Raw genomic sequence first — 26270 nt, 5'->3', positions numbered from 1 at the left:
TCATCCGACTCAGAATAAGAAGAATTATCAGTTCCAATAACATAAGGCAAGCGATGATCACTCCAATCTCTACATTAGAAGTCATCTACCTAAAAGAAAATCAGTTAATCTATCCCTACTCTATATCTGAGGTGACATCCCTACTTAGCATTATCCCACGCAAGGGTAAAAAGGTGTCAGAAGTGAAGACTTCCTTAGAAGTGCACTCACTTAGTCAGAGCTCGCTCTGAGATGCTCCTTCTAGCTCTCCATCTAAACCTCAACTCCTCAACCCACGAGGCAGTGTCCCTAATTCAAAATCCCAAAAGCGTAGAACACGCCCTCCGGCACACCTCTTCAGCCAGGTATTCTTCCAGTACTTTTCCAGTGAAACTTGTCTCCCTTCCAACGATGATTCACTTGTCCTTGGGTCCCAGGCACCTTCTCTGCCGAAAGTATCATCCCTACATTCCAGTATCCTCCCATATTGGCTTCTCCTACCATCCTAACTCCTAGAACAAAGGGTTAGTCTCTCTAACAAGGTAATTGTCCTTGCACCTGCAACAGAAACATAAGAACGAGAAACTTTCCACTTCTCTGAGATTTTCTAACGTTCTAAAACCCAAAGCCTTACCAAGGGAAATCATTTTCGGCCTACAATATTTAGCCAACATAAGAAACAAACAGGCCTTTCTCTTTAAACGTATATGCGATCAGGCCTTAACACAATTTGAACACGCATTTTATAATCCCTCTCTAAGCATTGATTTCGTTACATTTCACATGTGGATAAACAAACTACAGGTGCAGACTTTAAAATGGTGCACGTTAAATCTAATGCATCACATTACATGAAGCCCAATCATTATGCGTTAACTAAAATACATTTGCAGTGAACTACGACGTTGCTCTTCATGAAAGGCAGGGTTACATTTCTAATCACACTATTATAAGCAAATTTGAATAATACATTTCCAAACCACACATTTCTATGAGTCATTTAACATATGTGGGTACGGACTAACAGTGATTATGGTGCACCCCTACAATTTTCCGAATAACGTGGCACTCTATCACATGCCTCCAGATGTAGTTTCTGTTAAGTACTTGTAAAAGGATAAGTTGCGTGCCTTTGTTTCTCATCCATTGCATAGGCATCTAGGCGTTAGGCCCCAGATAGCCTCTAGCCAGGTTCCTACTGGAACAAAAGGAGGACTAATGGCCCCTTAAACTGGACCTTTACTATGGGTCCAGCTGGAGTCTCAGACAAGAAAGCCCCTTCGCCTCCTGCACTTTACTGCTTAAAACAGAAAGAAGACAACATGCAGGCACTACTAAGTGTGCCGGCACTGCCCAGTGCTGGCAAATTACACCGGGGAAGGGGAACTGAGTCCACTTTGTGAAAATAGTGAGTAGATTCCGTCCACCCACGTGTACCCCCGACTTGTGCCCTTGCCACAGTCTACCATAGAGCGCTGACCTGTCAAATCCTGTCTCGATGATGATGGTAAAGCCAGATTCTTTGATTGGGTCCCTTTCCAATCATATGACTGGTCAATATGGACCTGACATTTACTATGTGAATGTGAGTCGATACATTGAGAGATGCATACTTTCATGCACTCCAGCCTTTTAGTTCAACAGAATTTATGGGCTAAGCACTCTTTCTTTACATTTCACTTCTCTCTTACTTTATACTCTCCTTTTTTCACTCTATAATCAACCTTTCAGTTGCAAAAACCCTGGTTTCTATGTCATAATTCTACAGATGTTGGAAGTTTGGATTTGTGATGTTAAGAACTAGGAGCAGATTACCTATATGTCGTTCTGCAATTTCAAAAACATTGTACCTCTTGATTTATATGCATATGTATGTAATTGTTGGCTTAAGACACCACGTTCATAACAGCTCGTGTTTGGCACACTCCTCATAGGCACTTGGAATTAATATTCAACAGATAGATGTAGCCCCATGCGAGTCACATGCATGAGACCTATTACCAATGCACACGCATGTTATTTTCCGGCTGCAGGCCACGCTCACTATTTGGAGGTCACATCTCTTTTAGAAGCACATCTGCACCCCACGAAACTAACATGTTTCAATTTCACAATGGAGCACGGACCTCATTAGCATGAGAAGGAGCTTTGTCTGTTTCACAGATGGACTTTTTATGGACATTTCCCCACAATTAATCCAGTATGGGTTCGGACGCAAAAATTACCCTTTTGTTTCCTCTTTGATCACTAGAATTATGAAATCTTAATCATACCAGAATTTCAGACTATTCACGATGTCAGCTTTTCCAGTGATGAAGAACCACAGTGGGGCCCTGAAAACATAGATATATTGATGAAGAAATACATTTATACAGTCGAAATTATAAGACAGAACAATATGTCATTCATGTACCTACACATCAGAAGCAATTTGATCTGTTAATAAATTCAGAATTCAAACTTTTTGATGAATAAGATTTTTATTTATGATTATAACTGTCTACTAAGGAGGTGAATCATACCCAAACCTGCAGTGAATAAGGGGACTACCTCCTTTTCATGGGTCAGGCTGTATAGCCCCTCAAGACATCCCATACATGGGAGGTACTCTCTGCACATTGCCTGGGCGTTTTGTTGAGTCTTGATTTTTAGCTGTCTCCACTCTAGAACGATTCTGATTGGCCACCCGAGAATGAGTCTAAATAGCATGTACCATCTCGAATTCTAAAAGGTTGTTTCAGAGTAGAAATGCCATGTACTGCTATTTGCACAGTGTTGATTTTATCATTAACCTCAAGGGACGATCACTTGAGAAAAGTTGGTTATCTCTGGGCAGAGTACTCCCCTGGAAAAAGCCCCTAGGCAATCCTTCTAAAAAGAACCTAAAAAAGCAAAGAGTCCATGAAACTTGTGGATGAAGTCACATCTTCTATCAATCGGCCTGACTTAAACTATGAAAACAAATCTTCCAAATAAACTTTTCGACCTGGTCAAACTAGTTAGAAATTTTCATACAACTTGCAACTGAAAAACTGTGAACTTTTTGCCTCATTTTACTAACAAAAAATGGACAAAACTGAACTATATATAGCTCCCTCACCCTCAACCCATTCTGATTAGGTGACTAACCAGAAGCCCAAACCCACTAGACTGGAATTCAGGCAAATGTCTCGATCTGCATAAAAAATCATTGTCTCCCTGTATCCCTTCTCTTATTTCAAGAAACATACTCTGATCTCAGTAATTAAAGAAGAAAAGAGTACCTGCCGCACACTATTTTGAGTCAACCTAATGAATGCTTCTCTTGTGCAAGGAGTGCTACGAGATTGCCTAAAGATCAGACAAATGACTCCCTTCTTTGAAAAAATGGGAGTGGATGCTGAACATGTTAAGGAATACAGACTATCATCCTCACCAGTGTTGGGCTGGCCTATTGGGCACTCTGGCACTGCCAGGTGGAGAAGCTTGAAAAGGCCAACGTGAGGGTCATGTGTTTTGGTCCTATCATAGCCCTTAGAACCAAAATCAATGGCCCACCCACTGGCCAGAATGCCTGATAGGCCAGTCCAACACTGTTTCTAATCAAAGACTTTGAGAGGAACATGGAGAATGACAAATTTCCTAGCTATCGTAACGGAAAGTTTCAATTCTATTAGGACTCAGAGGTGAGGATTATACTATTCTTTCTCCACTTTATTGAATAGCAGCCATTTAAAGTTAAAGTAAACAACAACTATTCCCATGAAACATCGGGAATAACAACAAAGAAACGATAGAGTGTCCAGAGAGTCCCCTTCCATCTGCACCAATCACAGGTATCCAAGGTGCTGGTAGTCCCCTGTCATAGTCCATTTCCCCTCTTTCGTCGCTCAAGGTCAGCCAGCCAGGACGCATCATGAATCTTGTTTGCCAGAGTCGACTGTAGAAGCAAAGGTATAGTGTAGTGGCTAAGGTTTAGCCCTGTAGGGGAGACATCACAGAACATTCGCAGAAAACCTTGACAGTTAATGTGGCCAAGCAAGTTAAACAAATTACTTACCCTAGTACGAGAGTGGGAAGGTACCAAAGAAAACTTGTACTGAGTCCTTAATAGAATTGAAACTCTCGGTTAAAATAGCTAGGAAATGTTTCATTCTATGTCAGGACAGGAGGCGAGGATTGTGCTCGTTTAAAGCTTGCTCACGACCAAGTGAGCCATGTCAATAACCGGTTTGAAGTAAAACCGCTTAAAAGTAGAATCTTGAGACCACATTCAGAATGTCTTCCAGACGAGCTCCCAGGGTAAACGCTTTAGAGGCCATAGCCCCTCTGGTAGAGTGAGCCCCGAAAGCACAAAGGTCAATGCCTGCTTCCTGCATCACCCATCTTACCCAACGGGCAAAACAGGGGGAAGATACAGATTTATGGGGCTTCTTGAGCACAATAAGCAATTGCCGCACCCCTGGAGGACGGAACTCCTCTGACATCTCCTCATATGCCTTGAGGCAGCAAACAACCCACAGCTTTGGAGAATCAGGAAAGGCGGGATAAGAGATGGTTTTCATCCCACATTTAGTGCATCTACGAATTGTGAAGGTAACTCCCGTCGGGCAGAATAAACTGCCTGAAACGTCCAGGGCCCTGACATCGGAAACCCGTCTGCAAGAGATAAGGCAAAGAAGCATGGCCAACTTCGCAGAGAGCTCCTTTCTAGAGAGGAATCTGTTGGGTTGCCAGGACAAAAACCAATTCAAGACCTGGTTAACATCTCAGAGCTGTGAATAATGAGGCTCTGGAGGTAGAGAGAGGTGGATGCCTCGAAGAAGACAGCAGACCAAGGGATGTTCACCCACAGGAGAGCCATCCACCATGGTATGGCCCGCTGAAATGGCAGAGTGGAACGTATTAATGGTTCTATAAGCCAGGCTTTCCTCTGCCAAGGCAGCCCAACATTTCTGAATAGAGGTCACATCTGCTGCCACGGGATTGAGACTCCGTTGCACACACCAATGATACCACCTTCTCCAGGTGGAGCAGTAGTGCTTGACGGTACTGTCGGCCCAGGCCTTGGACATGAATTTCTCAGCCGCCCATTGAAAAGCCTGGGACCGCCCATCGTCCCCTGTAATCCGCCACGCCATCAGGGCTAGGGAGCCTTGCGCGATTAATGGGTGGGGATCCTTATCCGGACTGAGAAGGAGCATTGGAAAGCGGGGAAGTGGGATTGGAGAATCCCATGAAAGTTCCAGAAGAACTGGAAACCAAACCTCAGACCTCCAAATTGGTGAGATAACCACCACGTCTGCTCTCTGGCATCAAACGTGGGCCGAGACCCTCGCTAGCATGGCGAACGGGGGAAAAGCAAAGCCTGCTTCGCCCTGTATGAACGTGTCCGTCCGCTCCGCAAGAGGATCCGGTCTCCAGCTGAAGAACCAGGGGATCTGGTGATCTAGGCGAGAAGCAAAGAGGTCCACTGAAAACGGACCACAAATTCTCTGCAGGCCCGCGAAGTCCCGTGGGTGTAGCCTCCAGAGACTCATGTTGTGGAAATGACGTGAGTGGAAGTTCGCCACCTGGTTGTCCTGTCCTGAAAGATACTCCGCTGTGACGGAGATGTGATGGTCTAGGCAGTACTGCCAGAAGTTCGCTGCCATGCCCGAGAGTGCTCTCGATCGCGTGCCCCCAAGATGGTTGATGTATCGGACCACCGAAATGTTGTCCATCTTGAGGAGGATGCAGGACCGGATCGAGTCCTTGGTCCAGCATTGGATCGCAAATGAACCCGCTAAGAGCTCCAGACAGTTGATGTGTAACCATTGTTCTTGTGGTGACCACACACCTCCCATGGTGAAGTCACCACACTTCGCGCCCCGGCCGGATCTGCTGGCATCTGACTCTATAATGATATCTGTCACGGAACCGAAGATTGCCCACCCATTCCAGGCTTCCATATTCGTGAGCCACCACTAGAGCTCCTCCCTGGCGTCCGCCAAGAGGCTCACTTTTTGTGAATATGAGAGGCCTCTGCCTAGGTGTGTGGCCTTGAGGCGCTGGAGGGCTCTGTAATGGAGCGGACCCGGGGAAATAGCCTGGATCGAGGCCGAGAGGAGTCCTAGGCTCTGAAGAAGGTTGAACATTGTCTGAAGCTGGCGAAATAGAGTGTTGGGGCACTGAGCCATCAGCAAGATGTCATCCAGGTACACAATGAGTCTCATACCGGATGCTCGCAGACGTTCTATCACCGGTCAGAGGACCTTGGTGAAGCACCAAGGGGCGGAGGAAAGGCCGAACGGGAGAGTGGTGAACTCGTACGTCTTGCTCCGCCAGGAAGACTGCAAGAACCTCCTGTGCAGTGGGCAGATGGGGATCGTGAGATAGACGTCCTTGAGGTCGAGGTGCGCCATCCAATCGTTGGGCCTGAGAATATTGCGAAGGAGATGGATTCCCTCCATCTTGAAGTGGCGGTAAACCAGCCACTCGTTGAATTCACGTAAGTTGATGACTGGTCTCTGGCCCCCGTCCGTCTTGTCCACCAGGAAGAGGTTGCTGATGAACCCTCTGGGGTGTGGTAGGGTTTCCGCGATCGCCCTTTTGTCCAGAAGAGACTGGACCTCCCGATCGACCAAAGCGGTGTCTGTTGACGAAAAGGAGAGGAGGAGCGTGGGAACCGGTTGCAAAGGCTCCCCGTGGAACTCTATGTGGAACCCCTGTACAGTTTGCAAAACCCATGCGTCCCCCGTGATGGAAGTCCAGGCCTGGAAAAAATGTGCCAGACGGCCCCCCACTTTTAGAAGGGAAGAAGGGAGAACACTCACCGGAAGAGTTGGAGGCGCTACCCCCTCTGCCGCCTCTGTGTTCGCCACGTCGTCCTCGCGTTGGGTAAAAGTTCCCAAACCTGGCCCGGTCTTGATACTGCCTGTGATTGGAGCCTTGTCCCCATTGCTGGTTAGGGCGGCCAGACAAGCGGCCCCTGCCTCATCCGGCCCCTCAGAAAACCAAGGGTGAAACACCTTTTTAATTGAAGATTGTGCCTTGTCTAAAGACGTAAAGGTGGTCACAAATCTCCCTAGTTCTTTCATGAAGTGCTCCCCGAAAAGGCCACCCTGTGCTATTGGGCCCGCTTCTGAATCAGCCAGGTCCCCCAGTTTGGGGTCTAACTTACTCAGTAAGGACCTACACCATGGAAATAGCGCAGTTGGCATTCCCGAGGAAGACCACTGGGCCTTAGGCCCAAGAAGAGAGGTACTCAGGGGAGAGCAGGGACCCCGACAACTTTGCTTCCTCTGCCATTTCGAGGATTTTAGTGATTGGCCCTAGGGCGTCTAGGAGCTATTATTGGCAAGCCTGCCAAGACCTGTCAATGCCCTTCTTGGGGTCCTTGACAAACGTTTGGAGGAATGTCACCATGCCGGGGTCAATGTCGGGGGTTGCAGCAACTTTTCCCTCGAGCGAGGGTCGGGGGCATTCCGCCCTAAGACAGTTGCGAGCTGTGGCCTCTAACGGCTGACGGATCTGGCTGGCAACATATTGGGCGAACTTGTCTGAAGGTGCCCAGTCTGAGGGCCCACGGTGGAGGATATCCTCTGGATCTAACATGTCCGCACAGAGGCTCTATGTGTCTGAATTAGGCGCAGGGTGGGAAGGGAGCCAGGGACTAGATGGGCCGGCGGCATCGTCATTGTCTCCTTGATCATCATCGCCTGGGGTAGTGGGTGTCACTGGAGGGGCATTGTTCGCCAAAAAAGCTCGTTTGAGGCTGTTGAAGCCATCTGAGTCCACCCTCGTGTCTCTGGGGCGTTTGGGAGGGGGAGACTGTGGGTCAACGGGGGCTCTGCTGGGGGTTGAGGCGGCTGGTAAGTTCTGTGCGACCTTGGCCAGCTTGTTGCAGGCCTGCTCAATCCGGCGGGACAGGTGGTCCTCCAGGGGCACCATAGCCTGCTCCACAGCCTTATGAATAGATGCATCTACCGCATCGTAAAAGTCCTCATCCCACTGAAGTGCGGTAAGTGGGTCCTCCTCCCACTGATCATCCTGGTGGGCATCATCCTGGTAAGTATCCATTAGGACCAGGAGAAGATGGTGCAACACAGGTAAGTGGTTTAGTGTGGTAGATGGTTACCTCAGAGAACGAGGAGCTGGGTGTCAGCCAAAAGATTTTGCAGGCAGCGCTCGCATTACAATGGGCAAACAGCTCGTGATCCAACAGCCCTGGTGCAAGTAAAGAGAGGGCGGCCTGCCGAAAGGGGCCCCAGCAGGACAGTAGACCTGCAGTACTGACTATATACAAGTCCGTTTATAGGCCTACAATTACTGACGCCTGGGCGGGAAGACCGCTGATTGATCTGCCTAATGGCAGGTACAGACCCACACAACGCGGGCGTTCAAGGGGCGTATGCGATTGAAAAGCTGACTAACGGCAGAGATTACAGACCCACACAGCGGGTGTAGCGGCAGGCAACAAGGCTCCCCCACAGCATTGGGGCTTGGAATGTAGAATGCGCGGAAGGCGTGAAACTTAAAGCGTGCACGCTGCGGGTGAGGATATGCAAGGGCGCCCTCTGGCGGTGGGAGGAGCGCACTGCGAGCCTGCACCATGCATACGCAGCCGCTAGGGAGCCCGAACGCTCCCACGGCCGGGCGCGAGTCAGCCGAGTAGCAGGTGACTCGCGTGTGAGGCAAAATACAAACTAGATGAAAAACAAAGTGTAAACACAACAATGTCAAAATCGGAAACGGGCGCGTGTGGGCGATCGAACGCTCTGCGCGCACGACCGTTGCCAAGCGTGCCGTGAGGTGAGCAATGAATGAGGTATCACAGTACGAGAATACAACACACACGCACGGTAGCTCTGGAGAGCATATAAATGAGCAAAGCAAAAGCCCGAAGGCTTGAGTTAATGAGAAACAAGCACAATAAGCAAGAACAATCGGAGATAAAGTAAAATCAAACTTATCTGGCTGCAAGCAGCGAAGAAAGAGGGGGAATGGGCAGTGACAGGGGACTACCATTACCTTGGAGCCCTGTGATTGGTGCAGATGGAATGGTACTCTCTATCCATGGACTCTCTGGACACACTATTGTTTCTTTCTCGTTATTCCCAATGTTTCATGGGAATAGTAGTTGTTTACTTTAACTGTAAATGGCTGCTATTCAATAAAGTGGAGAAAGAATAGCATAATCCTCGCCTCCGTTCCTGACATAGAATTAACTTAAATAATTAATTATGGAAAACAATCTTTTCGATGAGTATCAATCAGGTTTCAGAACGCGCTTCACCACTGCAACAGCATTGCTTCAAATAGTAGGAGATGCATTCCTTATCTTGGATAAAGGATTTTTGTGCCTCCTTGCCCTCCAGGATTTCTCAGCGGCATTCAGGTCAGTCAACTAGGCCACACTCTTGAAGTACCTAGATGGAAAAATGGGGATTAAGGGCACAGTTTTTAAATGTTTTTGTTTTTTGTTTTGACTCTGAGAATTTCCTTTCTTATCATAAAAGCTAATTTTATGTTACCAGTTAACTATTTAAAGCTCACTGACACCCTGGAGTCTCAGTCAAGCTATAGAAAACTGCAAATAAATAAATGTCTGCCTCACCATGGTCAGTAGTGTAGCAAGGGTGCAATAGACCCTAATTCAAGCAATAAAAATGCCACTCTATTCTTTGATTGGGTAGTAAAAGACTTGCGATGTAGTGGAACCTCACACTGCTGATCCATTACACCTGGTGCACTATTTATAGCTGTGACACAGACCATGGTGATTCTAACCCCTGAGTCGTTAGGAGCAGCAAGTAGTGGCCATTTATATGAACAGTGTGCATATACTAATTATGGGCCCGATTCACAGAACTAACTTAAGACAAGTTCCTAAACTTACTACCATTTACTCATTTTGGTATTCACAGAAGGCACTTACTCATTTTGGTATTCACAGAAGGCACTTACTCATCAATGAGTAAGTGCCTTCTGTGAATACCAAAATGAGTAAGTGCCTTCTGTGAATACCAAAATGGTAGTAAGTTTAGGATTTTGTATTAAGTTAGTTCTGTGAATCGGGCCCATGGTTATTGGGATGGAGGAACCAACTCAGCAGAGTTGCTTGCTGGCTGTTCCTCTAATTGGAAGATTGGATTAGTCATCTTGTAGCCCCGGAGCTTCCCAAGACAGTTGGAATCCCTTCACTAGTTTGCCACATCACCACAGTCTTAGCACTGTATGTAACGACCTGTGACATTACTTTCAACTCAAAGGAGAATAGTCCCTTTGTGCACAGCTATAGATTTATGACCATCTGCTCCTTATTATGTGGTGCATATTGGTTTAACTGAAGTCTCATTCACTGTTTTTTATTATTTTTTTTATTATAGGGAGAGATGTGTGCTGTCCCCCTTTCCAAACCATTTAGCACCCCAGAGACCCCATCCCCCAGGGATGATTCCTTTTTTTATGATGAAAGGGGCATTTGTCACACATTCCCAAAGGAATGTATGACATTACTACGCATACATTCACCACGCATGGCTTTACAACGTGGTCATTTCAACTACCGCGTTGTTACCATACCTGCCATTACATCGCAAGTCGTAACAACGACTTGCTGTAGGGGGCGCGCTGGACTTCGGATTAGTATTAATTACTATTCCTACTCCAGTTTGTGCAACAGCAGGGAAGGTGTTGGATTTAAAATCCAACATATTCCCTGGTGTTGCTCGCCCCCTACAGCAAGTCGTTGGTACGACTTGCGATGTAATGGCGCTTGTGGTAACAACGCGGTCGTTGTAACGACCACGTTGTTAAGTTACTGCGTTATGTTTACAGCGTTGTAAACGCTGTTTCCCTTCCCAGAGTCATATATAGGCCCTAGGGACATCATCCCGGGGGCCGATTTCGTCTTTTAAAGGGTCATGTGGCCCTCCCTCCCCCTAGCCAAATAAGTTCCCCGGTGACCCCATTTCCTGGGGCCAATTTTTCTAATTAGGCACGCGCCACCTCATTAATATATTTTTTTTAAAGCACGCTTAAAAAAAATGAATCTGTGGATCCTCAGCGAATTTTCAGAACAATTTTTAAAAGAGGCGTTTTGTGCCACAGGGGAAGCCTTCTGGGACCCCCCCCCCCCCCCCCTCCAGCAATAGGGGGAACGGGTATATCTACCCTGCCCCCCGGTATGTTTTTGTATACTTATTTTCAGGGCAGGGTACTGAGTCTCAAAGTCCTAAAATGTTTGCCAGCACATCTTTGTTGTTGATGTGGTGCGACCAATCAGGTCTTATGTCTAGATCTGTCAGCTCCTCGTATCCTCCATGGAGTGATATATGCATACATTTTGAACCTTAATTTCTCAAAAACAAATTCACGGATTTACATCTTTGTCAAAAAGTCACCAATAACTATAATCAAATGTATATTTTCCAAATGTACACATTGCAATGTTTAATAAAAATGAGTGTCGTAAAATATTTTCAGTAGACGTTTTTTAAAAAAAACACATTAATATATCTTTGAGTTTTTTTTCAACATTTTTCAAGCCACAAAATGTAATTTTTTAACCAATCACAAGAGATCCCTATGCTCCAAAGTCTACAGCTCAAGCTAGCTTGGAATGGCATAACAAAATATGGTAAACTATCCTGGGGCCGTGGATTCAGGGACCAAGCAAGGAAACTTACTGTGTTTTTTTATGTTGCTATGGGTCTGCTGCACAACCTACAGCCTCCAGAACAATAAAAAAAAGTGCTTGGTGGTGCCCCTGCCCCTTCTAGAGTCACCACCAGCATAAAAAGTGTTCCTAAAAACATCCCTTGCAGTGCATATTGAGAGCAGTGTTTGTTAAATGAGTGGTTACTTCGCTCATTTCACATTCACTGCTTTCGAATATTTTATTTCTGAGTCTCCAAGTCCTAAAACAGCTACCATCACATGTTTATTGATGTGGCAGCCAATCAGATCTTACCTCTAGATCTGTCGGCTCCACGGATCCTCTGCAGTGTGATATATGCATACATTTGTTACCATCATTTCTTAAAAACCACTGAATGGATTTACACCAAATCATAGAAGTGTTTTGGAGCCCCCCTTTTTCGCTCACCCCACTCAGTGGTTCACCCTGAAAGAAAGGAGCTGAGCTGGATAAACTTATTTTTTGGAATGGTTTGTAGAGATTTGTAAAATAGCGTAAAAGTTACGAGCAAAACATAAAAAGAAAAACATAACATGGTTAACCATATGACAAATCGTGGATTGCATTAATTCTTGGTTGGTTGTTTGGAAAGTACATGATTGGCCATGTGGGGGGGGTTTGCGGCTTTGAGGCTTTGAGAATGGATTTTAATAGCTTGTGTTATATGAGAAGGTTGGACATAATTTGTTTAGACAACCTATAGCTTGGATATTTGTTGATGAGTTGAAAGGCACATTTAGAGCTTTATTACGAGTCTGGCAGTCCATGGACTGACAGACTTGCAGAGGTACACCGCCGTGGGAACGCCAAAGAACCACCCTCCAGACAGGAGAAAACTTCTGATTTGGTGGGCGGTTTGTACATGGGTTTGGCGGTGTGGCAGCAGGGCGGTCCCACACCACCAAACTCATAATGAAGCCCTAACTGCTATGGGGAAGAGCCCATGAGTTGAGGGGTGCAGAATAGAGTGAAAGATCCCTTGGATAGAGGAGATTAAATAAGTAATATTCTTATGACATGTATGGTTTTCAATAGGGTTGAATCGGAACAGTGATAATTGTAGTTAGAAGCTTTCTTTCTCTCCTTCTCATCCTCACATGATGCACTGGCGACACTTTTTATCATCAGTGTGTAATATATTCGAATTCTGCAGCATCTTACACTTACCATGATTGGGGAATGCCCTGTGTCCGCTGATGGAGGGATGTAGAAGTTAGCAAAAACTCCTTTGGATAGAAGAGAATTATTGCAATCAATGATTTGTAATATGGTTGAATCAGAACAGTAGGCATCAAAGCTTCTTATTTCCCACCACATCCTGATAGGAGACTTCAGGATAATATGTCATCATTGATCTGCAATAGTTTAACTGACTTGCATCTTACATGCAGAAGACTGCATATGGTGACACTAATTTAAAGATATCTTGTTTGTAAGTTGAGTTTGTTGAGTTACTTTGACAAATAAAAGGTTAACATGGAAGACAAATAAAGGTGCATGAGATGTGGGGCATTTTAATGAAATAATCAAACGTAATGTTTTGATTTTTTAAATAGTTTTTTCACAATGGGTGAGGGTTTAACAAAGGTGGGCTTAGAGTCCTAATGTATTGTAATTAGATATGTATAGATAAGAATAGATATTATGATTGTTAGTTTTATGCATTTTATGTGTTTTAAATGTAGCTTTGCAGATATGGGTTTCACAGTCCTGATGAAGTCCTGTTTGAAGGGTGAAATGTATTTATGGACTAATGGAAGAATTCCTCCACCCCTCTTTACGGACTTTGTTTAGATTTAATTTCCTTTTTCGTTCTCAATATGGATGTTATCTCTATGCCCCAGTGATAATTTTGGTAGTGCTCCCTTTTCAGTTTTTTTCTTCAATTCACCAGTTAAAGTTAGCAGTGCTAACTATAAAAGGCGCCCCCGCCATACACTGCTTCTGACCTCAAATATGACATCACAAATGACATGTTCTATGACATGATTTATGATATCACTGATAACATCTCAAATGTCATAAATTATGTCATAGAAAATGTTGTGAGTGGTGTAATATGTAAGGTAAGAAGCAGTGCATAGCGCTGCTAACTTTTCACTTTTGAATATTTGTGTTTTTTTTAGTTCAAAATGTTAATGTTGTCAATGAGAAATTCACCTAACTATAACGTTATATTCTACTTTTTTTGTTCTCAGTGATTCTCTAGGTTTTTTAAAAAAAATGAATGCATTTATTTTGTGAGTGTATGTATGGTAGAATGCCTATAATATATCCTGTGTGCAGACATTATTTTGAAAAGGAATGCTTCATTTTTTTATTGTAATATAACAAGATATGTTTAATAGTTTGCTAAATGTTTCTAAAAAATTAATGAGTATTAAACAGATTAATATAGCAATATATCAGCAGAGATTCTGTGTTTCCTCAGTTCTTGTAACTCTCCTATTGAGACATGTTACCAGCAATCTATTTTTGACATGTCATTACTCTTGCGAGAGTCTCGCAGGACACTTGCGAGATTGTGGAGTTCTAAATTTCATTGTAATGTATTGTTTTCTGGTCTTTATCATATTTTCAGTTATTGTTCAATTTTAATCTATAATAAAATAGTAATTAAAATATTGTTGGATATTTATTTATATCTAGTTTTTAAGTGATTGTTCTCTCAAGATGCTCGTGAGAACTGGCCTGCCCTTTCAGATCCCTCTATCAGATGATGGGTGTGCGTAGTTTGGTGTGGGAAGGGACTGGCCTCTCCTTTCAGACCCCTCTCTCAGATGACAGGTGTACTAAGTTTGGTGATGGGTGTGCGTAGTTTGGTGTGAGGATAGACTGGCCTCTCCTTTCAGATATCTCTCTCAGATGATGAGTGTGCATAGTAGGGTGTGGGGAGAACCCTAACTCTACTCACAACTCTTCGCAAGCCAATGGGCATAAATTAAATAGTAGACTCTGACAAACACCATCTCCAGTAAGATGCATTCCTACAGTAAAAAATGTCCATACAATCCCGTAAGAGTCTTGCAAGATCGTAACACTTTTTTTAAAAGAAGGAACCTTCTACTCATCACAGTACTCATCTGTTACACACTTCTTCTCAAAAACAAGGACCACAATATGCATTTCTACTAGTAGTTTATTAAAAACTCATTTACTCCTTTTTACTATTCACGAACCCGAGAGAGTCCTATGTGATTGTAAAAATGTGTTAAAAACAATATACATTTATTTTCTTCACAATAGTTATCCCTTAGACACCTCCTCTCTAAATCTAGGGGGACAGCATGCCTTTCTGCTGCCCCTTATATAGATTTTTTACTTCACTTCCACAACAACTCCAATTTTTCACAGAAAACAGTAATGGCACCCATCTCAATTCTAAAATCCCAATAGCCAGCCAATCAGAGGGCTCACTCTCACGGGACTCATGGGAGCTTCCTGCTCCCGCAAGAGCCTGAAGGCTCACAGGAAAAACTGGCCTCTCGACCAATTATAGGCTTACATTTTTTAATTTGCGCTCTTGCGGACAGCTCGCGAGACTCTTGCGAGCCCAACTGCCAAAATATACAATTAATTTTGACCCTTAATATCTCAAAAACTACTGAACGGATTCACACATAATCACACAAACACAATCTGCAGACAAAGTTCTAGCGTCCTGCCGAATTTGTTGCAATTCTGTTCAGCGGTTTTTGCTGTAGTCTTGTCTAAAGAAGTCTATGAAAAAAGCATGGGGATTTACCATTTAGGGAGCCCCTTTGTTTTCGGCCCCTGCTTAACTAATCGCCCTGAAACTTTCCGGGAAGGAGATGAGGTGGATGAACTTTTTTTGTGTGGAGATTTTGTGAAAATTCTTCAAATGGGGCCAAAGTTATTAGCAAACAAAAAATGCTCCATCTAAGGAAAAGCAGACTTAACTATAACTACCTTGTGATCAATATATCGTTTAAGAAACTGACAGATGACCAATATACCCAGGTTAGATATTTATATACAAATTGAAGCTAAATATGCTGATTAAGTATTTTATAAAGCTATGTAAGTGTATAACAAAACAATCTAGAATTAAAACTAGGAAAGTAGAGTTAGAAATATCAAATGTAAACATTAAGGAGATTCCACGTCTAGAAGTCCTAATGACATACAAGAGCAAACGGAGGAAATTCAAGAACTGACAGATCTGGAAGTATGCCACAAAAGTGGAATATACACACATGCGAGTTAAACAAGTGGTTGTAAACCAAAATCAAAATGCTGTCCCCAACTACCACCAGAAAATAAGATTGAGCTTTTCCAGGAGGTTGTCACTGAAGATCTTGGAAGGATCAACAAATCAAAGAAGCTAAGAGGCAATTAGAAAACCAAAAAACATTATGAGATATTGTGCTCAGATCCAGCAAAAGGAATTGCCTTGACATACAACGCAAAGTTACTGGAATGGGAAAGAGAAGGAGCTATTGGACCATGAGGAATATTATTATTTCAGAAATGAAAAAACGATCACACCAGTAATGTAATTCTTTACAAAGATTTGCAAAAACAGAGAAGATCCACCTGGCAGGCCAATAGTAAACTGTATTGGGTCACTATTGGAAAATACATCAAGATTCATAGACCTATTTCTCTTTAACTAAGTAATTGCATTGCCATCATACGTTCAAGACTCAACAGACTTCCTAACAAGAATAAATGAAGTCCCTTGGGAGAGGAATTATCTTATGGCCACCATAGATGTAGTAGTTCTATATACACCAATTCAACATTGGGATGGAGTAAATGTGTGCAATCATTTTTTTAAGATCTACATCTATTAGTCTTTTGCAGCATACAGAAATAATCATAGACATTTTGTAATTTTGCTTAGAAAACAATGTTTCCTTCTTTGATGGAACATATCATATCCAAAAATAGGGGGCTACTATGGGGGCATCCTTTGCTTTAACATATGCAAATCTGCTGATGGGATTTTTGGAACAAAACATTATGTAGAGAGAGGAAAATGAAACAGCAATGAAACAAATCAAAATGTGAGTCAGATTTATTGATGATTTGTTCCTTATCTGGGAGGAAAGCAAACATTCCCTAGAAGATTTTATCACAGCAATGAATAGTTATAACTCTATTCTGCAATTTACATACTGAATTAGTGATGAGACAAATTGATTACCTGGACGTACATGTCTACATCAAAGATGGGAACATCTACACACAAATACAGAGAAAAACCACAGCAAGCATTTCTACTCTCCATGGTAATAGTGGGCACCCGAAGGCCCTCAAATGGAGCATCCCTTATGGGGATTTACTGAGAGCCAGGTGAAACTGCTTGGAGAACAGTGAATTTGAAAAGGAAGAACAGATGGTAATATCACATTTTTTCAGAGAGGGGATACCTTGATTAAGTTCTCTATGCTGCTCTGACAAGATCCAGTTCAAAAAGAAGAGATGAGTTGCTAAGAGAGAGAATGTAGAGAAAGGATCCATTTTAAGGTTCATTATGGATTATATTCAATCACACAAAGAGTTCTAAAAAATATTACAGAGGAGTTTCGAAATATTATTAATGGATGAGGATTTTAGCAATAAACTACCACAATTCCACAAATCACATATCACAAAGTATCATTGCTAGCAGACATGTTGACCTCCAGCAACTTAAAACTATTACAAAAGGAAACATATAACTAGCTGACCAGACATAACAAGAATGAGCTCCGGAAGTGCTCTTACTGCAAAGAATGCCAACATCGAATAAATAAGCAACTACTTTCAAATTATCTAATGGGAAAGTGAAAACAATTAAAGAACATATAACCTGTGAAATGGACCATGTAGTGTATGCACTACAATGTACCTGCAAGAAACAATATGTGTGAAACACAACAAATAAAGTGAAACTAAGAATTTTGCAACATTCCAGAGCTGCAGAATATATGGATTTCAGCTATCCAATTCCAAATAGTTATGGGGCAAACATGCAGAGAATACAGCCAATTTGAGATATTTTGAAATCCAAGACATTGAGAAATCGCATAGAGGAGGAAATAGAGAGACACAACTAAGAAAAGCTGAATCAAGAATGATCATTGTATTGGGCAAAGAGGATATTTGGGGCAATAAGGACACAGAATTATTTATTCACCTATAGGTGAGAAAATTCCAAATAATTCAGGTGCCCCTTCATCCAAAAAATCTAAAAGAATAGACATCATGATTTGCATTTATTGGACAAGAAGTAATTGGCTTGATTATTCATGAAACAAAACAAGATAAAAATAGATGAAAAGTGTGAGTCCTATTATGATGACTTGGATAACCTTAAATAAGTCACTCACACAAAGAAAATATGAATTCCTGGGAAGGCATGATAAAGGAATTATAGGAAAAGCTATGTATTGAGTGCTAATTAGAATATCAGTGAAACCACATTGATTAAACTTATGTAGAAAATATAGACATAATTCACTTTTGTGGAAATGGAAAAGCAAACAATTAGGTGCTTTACAAAAATTGTTATAAATCCCCTGCCAATTAGCAAACTCATGAATAAGCAATTGTCTCAAACACTCATCAATATTGGAAAAAGGAAGAGAGATTAGGATATGAAATAAGTATAAGGGCATAGTGCAATTTAGTAATGCTAAAGAGGAGGATCGCTGGTCAGAAAATGGCGTTGATACTGTTTCTTCATGAAAGGTCTAGCTGTTTTTATTTGAAAAGGTGGAAGGACTGCATGAGCACTTTAAAAAAAACTTGCTGAACAATGGGGACTTTATGTCTAAGTCAGTGGAAGGTGGAGAAGCCAGCATACGTCGGCCACAACTTATTTTACACTTAAATAATTATGAATCAATAAACCAAATAAAGAGACATATTTTTACATATACATATATTCACTTAAAAAACCATAGGTTTCACACATGTTATAGTTAGGTGGATATTTCACTCGTAAAAAACCAATGAAATTCCCCCGTTATAGTTAGTTCAGATAACTATAACTCGCGCGCCCGCAATCCACTGCTGATGACGTCACATATTACATCACTCATGACATGGTCAGTGGCATCACTCATGACATCACTGATGACATCATCCTTGTGATAGAGTGGCGGCCGCACGAGTTATAGTTATCTGAACTAACTATAACGGGGGAATTTCATTGTGTTTTTTACGAGTGAAATATCCACCTAACTATAACATGTGTGAAACCTATGGTTTTTTAAGTGAATTTGCAAGGTTTTTTAAATGCTAATTCCTAACTATAACGTGTGTGAAACCTATGGTTTTTTCAGTGAATTTGTACGGTTTTTTAAATGCTAAGTTATGTATGTATTATTATTTTTTTATACATTTATTTTACAATAAACTACGTATTTTTTTTTGGTTTTTCACCGTGCGCGCACGGTGCGCGCACCCCCGCGATTTAAAAAAGAAAAAATTAAAATATTTTTTTCTGCCTTCGGGGTCCTTGAGGCACCCCCTGACAAAGGCTAGGGGGTCAGGAACTCTCTACCATGCCCCCTTTTCACGTTCGCCACCTTCCTTTTTCACTCTCGCACTGAAAACAAACAAAATGGCGGCCGACACTTCCTGATTTCGACCGATTCGAACGTTGACTAACATGTAACCACCAATCAGAATTACGCTCGCGCACGTTAGGGTGCTCGCACGGTGCTCGCACGGTGCGCGGCTATAGATATGTATGTGCTTTTAACTGCAATTTTCTCAGGAACTACTGAACAGATTGACTCCATATATGCAAAAGGCACATCCCTGAGCTGAGGACTACCTCTCTGCCAAATTTCAAGTAATTCTGTTCAGTTGTTCGGGCTGTACCTTGGACTAAAGGTCCCTATGGAAAATTGCATGGGGAAAACGCGTTTTGGAACCACCCTTTTTTCTCAGCCCCCGCTTGACAAATCCCCCCGAGACTTTCAGGGTAGGAGCGGAGCGGAGCGCTCCACCTATTTTGAAAATTTCGCGAGGATTCGTCAACCGGCGCCAAAGTTATTTCAAATAGAATGTTGCGGATTTCCTATGGAAACACGGTCCTAACTATAACTATCTACTGGCGACCGCCAGTAGATAATATATATATATAGATATATGTATATATATATAGATATAGATATAGATATATATTATCTACTGGTGGTCGCCAGTAGATAGTTATAGTTAGGACCACGTTTCCATAGGAAAAGCAAGTTTTCATGTGCTTATAACTCTAGCGTCGTTTGACGAATCTTTACGAACTTTTCCCAAAGGTTTCTCTTTTTTGATCAGCTCCTATCTTGAAAGTTTCTGGGTGATTAGTCAAGGGGGGGCTGAGAAAAAAGCGGGGTCCCAAAACGTGTTTTCTCAATGCATTTTCCATAGGAAACTTTAGACAAGGCTACAGGTCAAACTGCTGAACGGAATTACGCCACATTTGGCAGGGAGGAAGGTCTTGGTCCAGAAAGCACGCTTTTGTTGAAATGGCATAAATCTGTTCAATAGTTTTTTGAGAAATATAAAATTTTACAGATATCAATATTTGGGAATTCTGACATCTGATTGGCTGAGGGGTTACGAGCATGCAGCTGATTGGCTGTGAACGGTTGAAACTAGGAAGTGTTGGCAGCCATTTTGTGATTCAGTCCGTCAGCTCGCATCTCTCCATCTACAAGCAATCAGGTCTGTAGTTCTATCTCTGCGAGGCAACACTGAAAATATACCGCAGCTCTGTCTCCGCGAAATACCCCTTTCATGGTACCTCTCCCACATCACAGGCTCGCGGTTCGCTCACCACATGCGATCCACCCCATTAGCTTGTAGGTGTGTCTGTGCTAGCAGGCCCGTCGGCGCGTTACTCTCCCTCTGCGAGTAAGCCCGTCGGATCGCAGCTCGGGCTCGCAGCAGTACATCTGCGATACAGCCCGTTAGCTCGTAGCTGTGTCTCTGCTAGCAGGCCTGTTAGCCCATTGGTAGATCGACCCTATAAAAAAAATATATATATATATATATATATATTCACTGAAAAAAACAGAGGTTTCACACATGTTATAGTTAGCTGGACATTTCACTCGTACAAAACCATTGAAATTCCCCCGTTATAGTTAGTTCAGCTAACTATAACTCGCGCGCCCGCAATCCACTGCTGATGACGTCAGTGACATCACTCATGACATCACTAATGACATCTCAAATGACATCACTGATGACGTCATCCATGTGATAAATTACCACATCTTCTCACACCCTAATATAACCTTTGATACACCGACTCAAAATTTAAGAGTTCCATTCTCAAAACCATACATACTGCAATACCAATAACTACATACCCACTTATTAACTCTTAGGTCTACATACACCTCCACTCACTCACCTGTACAGTCACTCATACTTACAGTCACTCCATACAAAACTATCATATGCATTTATACACCTATATAGACACTCACACACTACCAATCATCCACCTACTCAGTCATGCAAATAATCACACTCCCATTTACTCACCTATGCGGTTATACACACTCAAGTTCACTTACTCATAAAAATAGTATCACATTCTTACACTCTTATAGAATCATTGATACAAGCACACACTCATCCATACAGTCACTCTCACAATCACACACTATCACATCTACCCACTTATATACTCTTACACGCATATATACTGCCTTTCACATATGTAGTTAGTCACAAATGTACCACTGAGATATACATTCAATCCCTAACACACCCATACATACACTCACTCAACCATACAGTCTATCACAGATGCACTCTTAAAACCATGCACCCATAGAATCACCCACTCACACATCTATGCAGAGAGTCAAACACACCCTACCCACACAAACACTCAGGAACCCATACAGATACTGAGACAAGTAATCAATAACTCATATAGACACTTATATAGGTATTCACAAAACCATGCCGTCACTTATACACCAACATACAGACACATACAAACATTTACACAGTTTAGTCACTAGTCTGCAGTAAGATACATTTAATGACTCACTTATAGAGTCAGTTACGCACCACAGAAAATCATCCATTTACACACTTGTACACCCACTCATTCTTCAACAGGCCTTTTCCTATATATATTAAACATATTAAAATTGTTCAGAAACACATACTCAATGGATGATGTCATCAGTGATGTCATCAGTGATGTCATTTGAGATGTCATCAGTGATGTCATGAGTGATGTCACTGACCATGTCATGAGTGATGTAATATGTGACGTCATCAGCAGTGGATTGCGGGCGCGCGAGTTATAGTTAGCTGAACTAACTATAACGGGGGAATTTCAATGGTTTTGTACGAGTGAAATGTCCAGCTAACTATAACATGTGTGAAACCTCTGGTTTTTTCAGTGAATTTGCAAGGTTTTTTAAATGCTAATTCCTAACTATAACGTGTGTGAAACCTATGGTTTTTTCAGTGAATATAAATATAAATCCATGCAAACATATACATATACATATATGCATACATATGCATGGTATGTATATGAAAGTTTGAAAAACTCTAATACAAGCAAAGCTAAAAAGCCACCTAATTACAAACAGAATTGCTTTAACTTAAACGAGGGCAAGACCTATTGCATTTTCAATGCTTGTTTACTTTGATTCCATCAAGAAGGCATTCAGATGTGTCACACACTTTCCATAAATTCTGAATGGTAGCAATCTAGTTGCTCATTAGATCACTGTAGTAAAGCTACTGCTCACCAGGGAAGTCTGCTGCTGGTATTGAAAGTGCATGTTTCAGTCTGCATGGCAGAATTTTTTAATGAAATAGAAGAGGATTTTAGAAGTCACTCAAAATGTGCCCTAATTTTTCTTTTTGCCTCACTAATCATAATTTCTATGGCAAAATGAACCTCCTCATTGTGTTCCTTTTAAATTAAACTACTCACTCTCTACTACTCACTCGCTACTACTTTCTACTACTCACTCTCTACTACTCACTTTCTACTACTCTCTAGTACTCTACTACTCTCTACTACTACTCTCTACTACTCCCTCTCTACTACTCACTCTCTACTACTCTCTACTACTCTCTACCACTCACTCTCTACTACTCTACTACTCACTCTACTACTCACTCTCTACTACTCACTCTCTACTACTCTCTACTACTCTCTACTACTCACTCTCTACTACTCACTCTCAACTACTCACTCTACTACTCTCTCTACTACTCACTCTCTACTACTCTCCACTACTCACTCTACTACTCTCTACCACTCACTCTCTACTACTCTCTCTCTCTACTACTCACTCTACTACTCTCTACTACTCTCTCTGCTGCTCACTCTCTACTACTCTCTACTACTCACTCTCTACTACTCTACTACTCTCTACTACTCTCTCTACTACTCACTTTCTACTACTCACTCTCAACTACTCACTCTCAACTACTCTCTCTACTACTCCCTCTCTACTACTCTCTACTACTCCCTCTACTACTCACTCTCTACTACTCTCTACTACTCTCTACTTCTCACTCTCTACTACTCTCTACTACTCCCTCTCTACTACTCACTCTACCACTCACTCTCTACTACTCACTCTCTACTACTCTCTACTACTCTCTACTACTCACTCTCTACTACTCACTCTCAACTACTCACTCTACTACTCTCTCTACTACTCACTCTCTACTACTCTCCACTACTCACTCTACTACTCTCTACCACTCACTCTCTACTACTCTCTCTCTCTACTACTCACTCTACTACTCTCTACTACTCTCTCTGCTGCTCACTCTCTACTACTCTATACTACTCACTCTCTACTACCCACTCTCAACTACTCACTCTCAACTAATCTCTCTACTACTCTACTACTCACTCTCTACTACTCTCTACTACTCACTCTACTACTCTCTACCACTCACTCTCTACTACTCTCTCTCTCTACTACTCACTCTCTACTACTCTCTACTACTCTCTCTCTACTACACACTCTCCACTACTTGTTCTCTACTACTCACTCTACTACTCACTCTACTACTCACTCTCTACTACTCTCTACTACTCACTCTAATACTCTCTACTACTCACTCTCTACTACTCCACTACTCTCTACTAATCACTCTCTACTACTCACTCTCTACTACTCTCTCTACTACTCACTCTCTACTACTCTCTCTACTACTCACTCTCTACTACTCACTCTCTACTACTCACTCTCTACTACTCTCTATTACTCACTCTCTACTACTCTCCCTACTACTCTCTACTACTCACTCTACTACTCATTCTCTACTACACATGCTCTACTACTCTCTCTCTGCTACTCAGTCTCCACTACTCACTCTCTACTACTCCCTACTACTCACTCTCTACTTCTCACTCTCTACTACTCTCTACTACTCACTCTCTACTACTCACTCTACTACTCTCTCCTACTCACTCTCTGCTACTCTCTCTACTACTCTCTACTACTCTCTCTCTACTCTCTATTACTCATCCTCTACTCTCTACCTCTCTACCTTTCTCTACCTCTCTCTCTACTACTCTCTACCTCTACCTCTCTACCTCTACGTCTCTACCTCTACACCTCTACCTCTCTACCTCTCTCTACCTCTCTCTACAAGCACACATATGCACATATATGCATATGCATTTATATATATGTATGTGTATATATATATATATATATATACATACATATATAAACATATATATAATCTGCATATTTATATAAATACAAATATAAATGCATGCATACATATACATATATGCATGTTATGTACATGAAATTTTGAAAAACACTAATGAAAGCAAAGCTAAAAAGCCACCTAATTACAAACAGAGTTGCTTTAACTTAAACGAGGGCAAGACCTATTGCATTTTCAATGCTTGTTTACTTTGGTTCCATCAAGAAGGCATTCAGATGTGACACATTTGCCATAAATTCTGAATGGTAGCACTCTAGTTCCTCATTAGATCACTGTAGCAAAGCTACTGCTCACCAGGGAAGTCTGCTGCTGGTATTCAAAGTGCATGTTTCAGTCTGCATGTCAGAACTTTTTAATGAAATAGAAGAGGATTTGAGAAGTCAAAATGTGCCCTAAGTTTTCTTTCTGCAGCACTAATCATAATTTCTATGGCAAAATGAACCCCCTCATTTTGTTCCTTTGCAAATTAAATGTTTTAAATGTTACCACTTTATTCCAATCAAGATGGCTTCAGGTGTGCCATACCTTTGTCATAAGTAAGACTGTTAGCGCTCTAGTTGTTCTTTAAAACACTCTGGGATTTCTGTCATTGGGCTATACTTGGGCCACATCTCGGTGATATTTGTGCTACATTTGGGCTCTTTTGTCTCTGGTGGCCATCTTGGGAGACTTGTTATGAAGTTTCCTAATTTCCTCATTTACTGCAGTCTCCTCAGTAGGCATACTGTCAGTTTTTTACTTTGATTCAATCAAGAAGGCATTCAGATGTGTCACACATTTGCCATAAATTCAGAATGTTAGCACTCTAGTTGCTCATTAGATCACTGTAGTAAAGCTACTGCTCACCAGGGAAGTCTGCTGCTGGTATTGAAAGTGCATGTTTCAGTCTGCATGTCAGAATTCTTTAATGAAATAGAAGAGGATTTGAGAAGTCACTCAAAATGTGCCCTATTTTTTCTTTCTGCAGCACTAATCATACATTCTATGGCAAAATGAACCCTCTCATTTTGTTCCTTTTTAAATTAAATGTTTTAAATGTTACCACTTTGTTCCAATCAAGATGGCTTCAGGTGTGCCATACCTTTGTCATAAGTACGACTGTTAGCGCTCTAGCTGTTCTTTGGAACACTCTGGGAAGCTGCAGTAGAACACAAAGGAATCAACTGACAGTCTCTGACCTTGTTGGATGTACATGTTTTACTGAGAATGTCAGACTTCATTCTCACATGACTGAGAAAGATAATGTGAATTTACAGAAAATATGCTCTCAGTTTAGCTTATAGATCACCTTCCAAACCTCTGCGGGAAAAGCATGTGAAAATAGTTTTCTCTCAAAGATGATTCATGATATCCCAGCAGAAGGCTTTTTCACATGGTAATATCACCTTAGAACATACCACAATTCCTAAAATGAGTATGGTACCATCAACAAATGATTTATAATGTAACTAAAGTCTTAAAACCTTCTATTAACTGCAATGCTTTTTAATGAGGTGCTATCATGTATATTGGTCCCAAGATGGCTGCCAACACTTCTTGGATGAAGTGCTGACAGCCAATCAGATCTCACAATGAGATGTGTGGTTAGGCTCCGCCCAGATATGTATATGATTTTACTTTTGATTTTCTCAGGAACTACTGAACGGATTTACACCATATATGCAAAAGGCACATGCCTGACCTGAGGACTACCTCTTTGCCAAATTTCAAGTAATTCTGTTCAGCCGTTCGGGCTGTACCTTCGACTAAAGGTCCTATGGGAAAATGCATGGGGAAAACGCATTTTGGGACCCCCCCTTTTTTCTCAGCCCCCGCTTGACGAATCACCCCGAGACTTTCAGGGTAGGAGCTGAGCGGAGCGCCCCATTAGTTTTGAAACTTTCACGAACATAAGTCAACCGGCGCCAAAGTTATTCAAAATAGATTTTTCAGA

The sequence above is a fragment of the Triturus cristatus genome, chromosome 1_2, assembly GCF_964204655.1.
Source record: "Triturus cristatus chromosome 1_2, aTriCri1.1, whole genome shotgun sequence".
In the NCBI taxonomy this organism is placed as follows: Eukaryota; Metazoa; Chordata; class Amphibia; order Caudata; family Salamandridae; genus Triturus; species Triturus cristatus.
The sequence above is the reverse complement of the archived record's forward strand: the minus strand, read 5'-3'. Positions refer to the sequence as shown.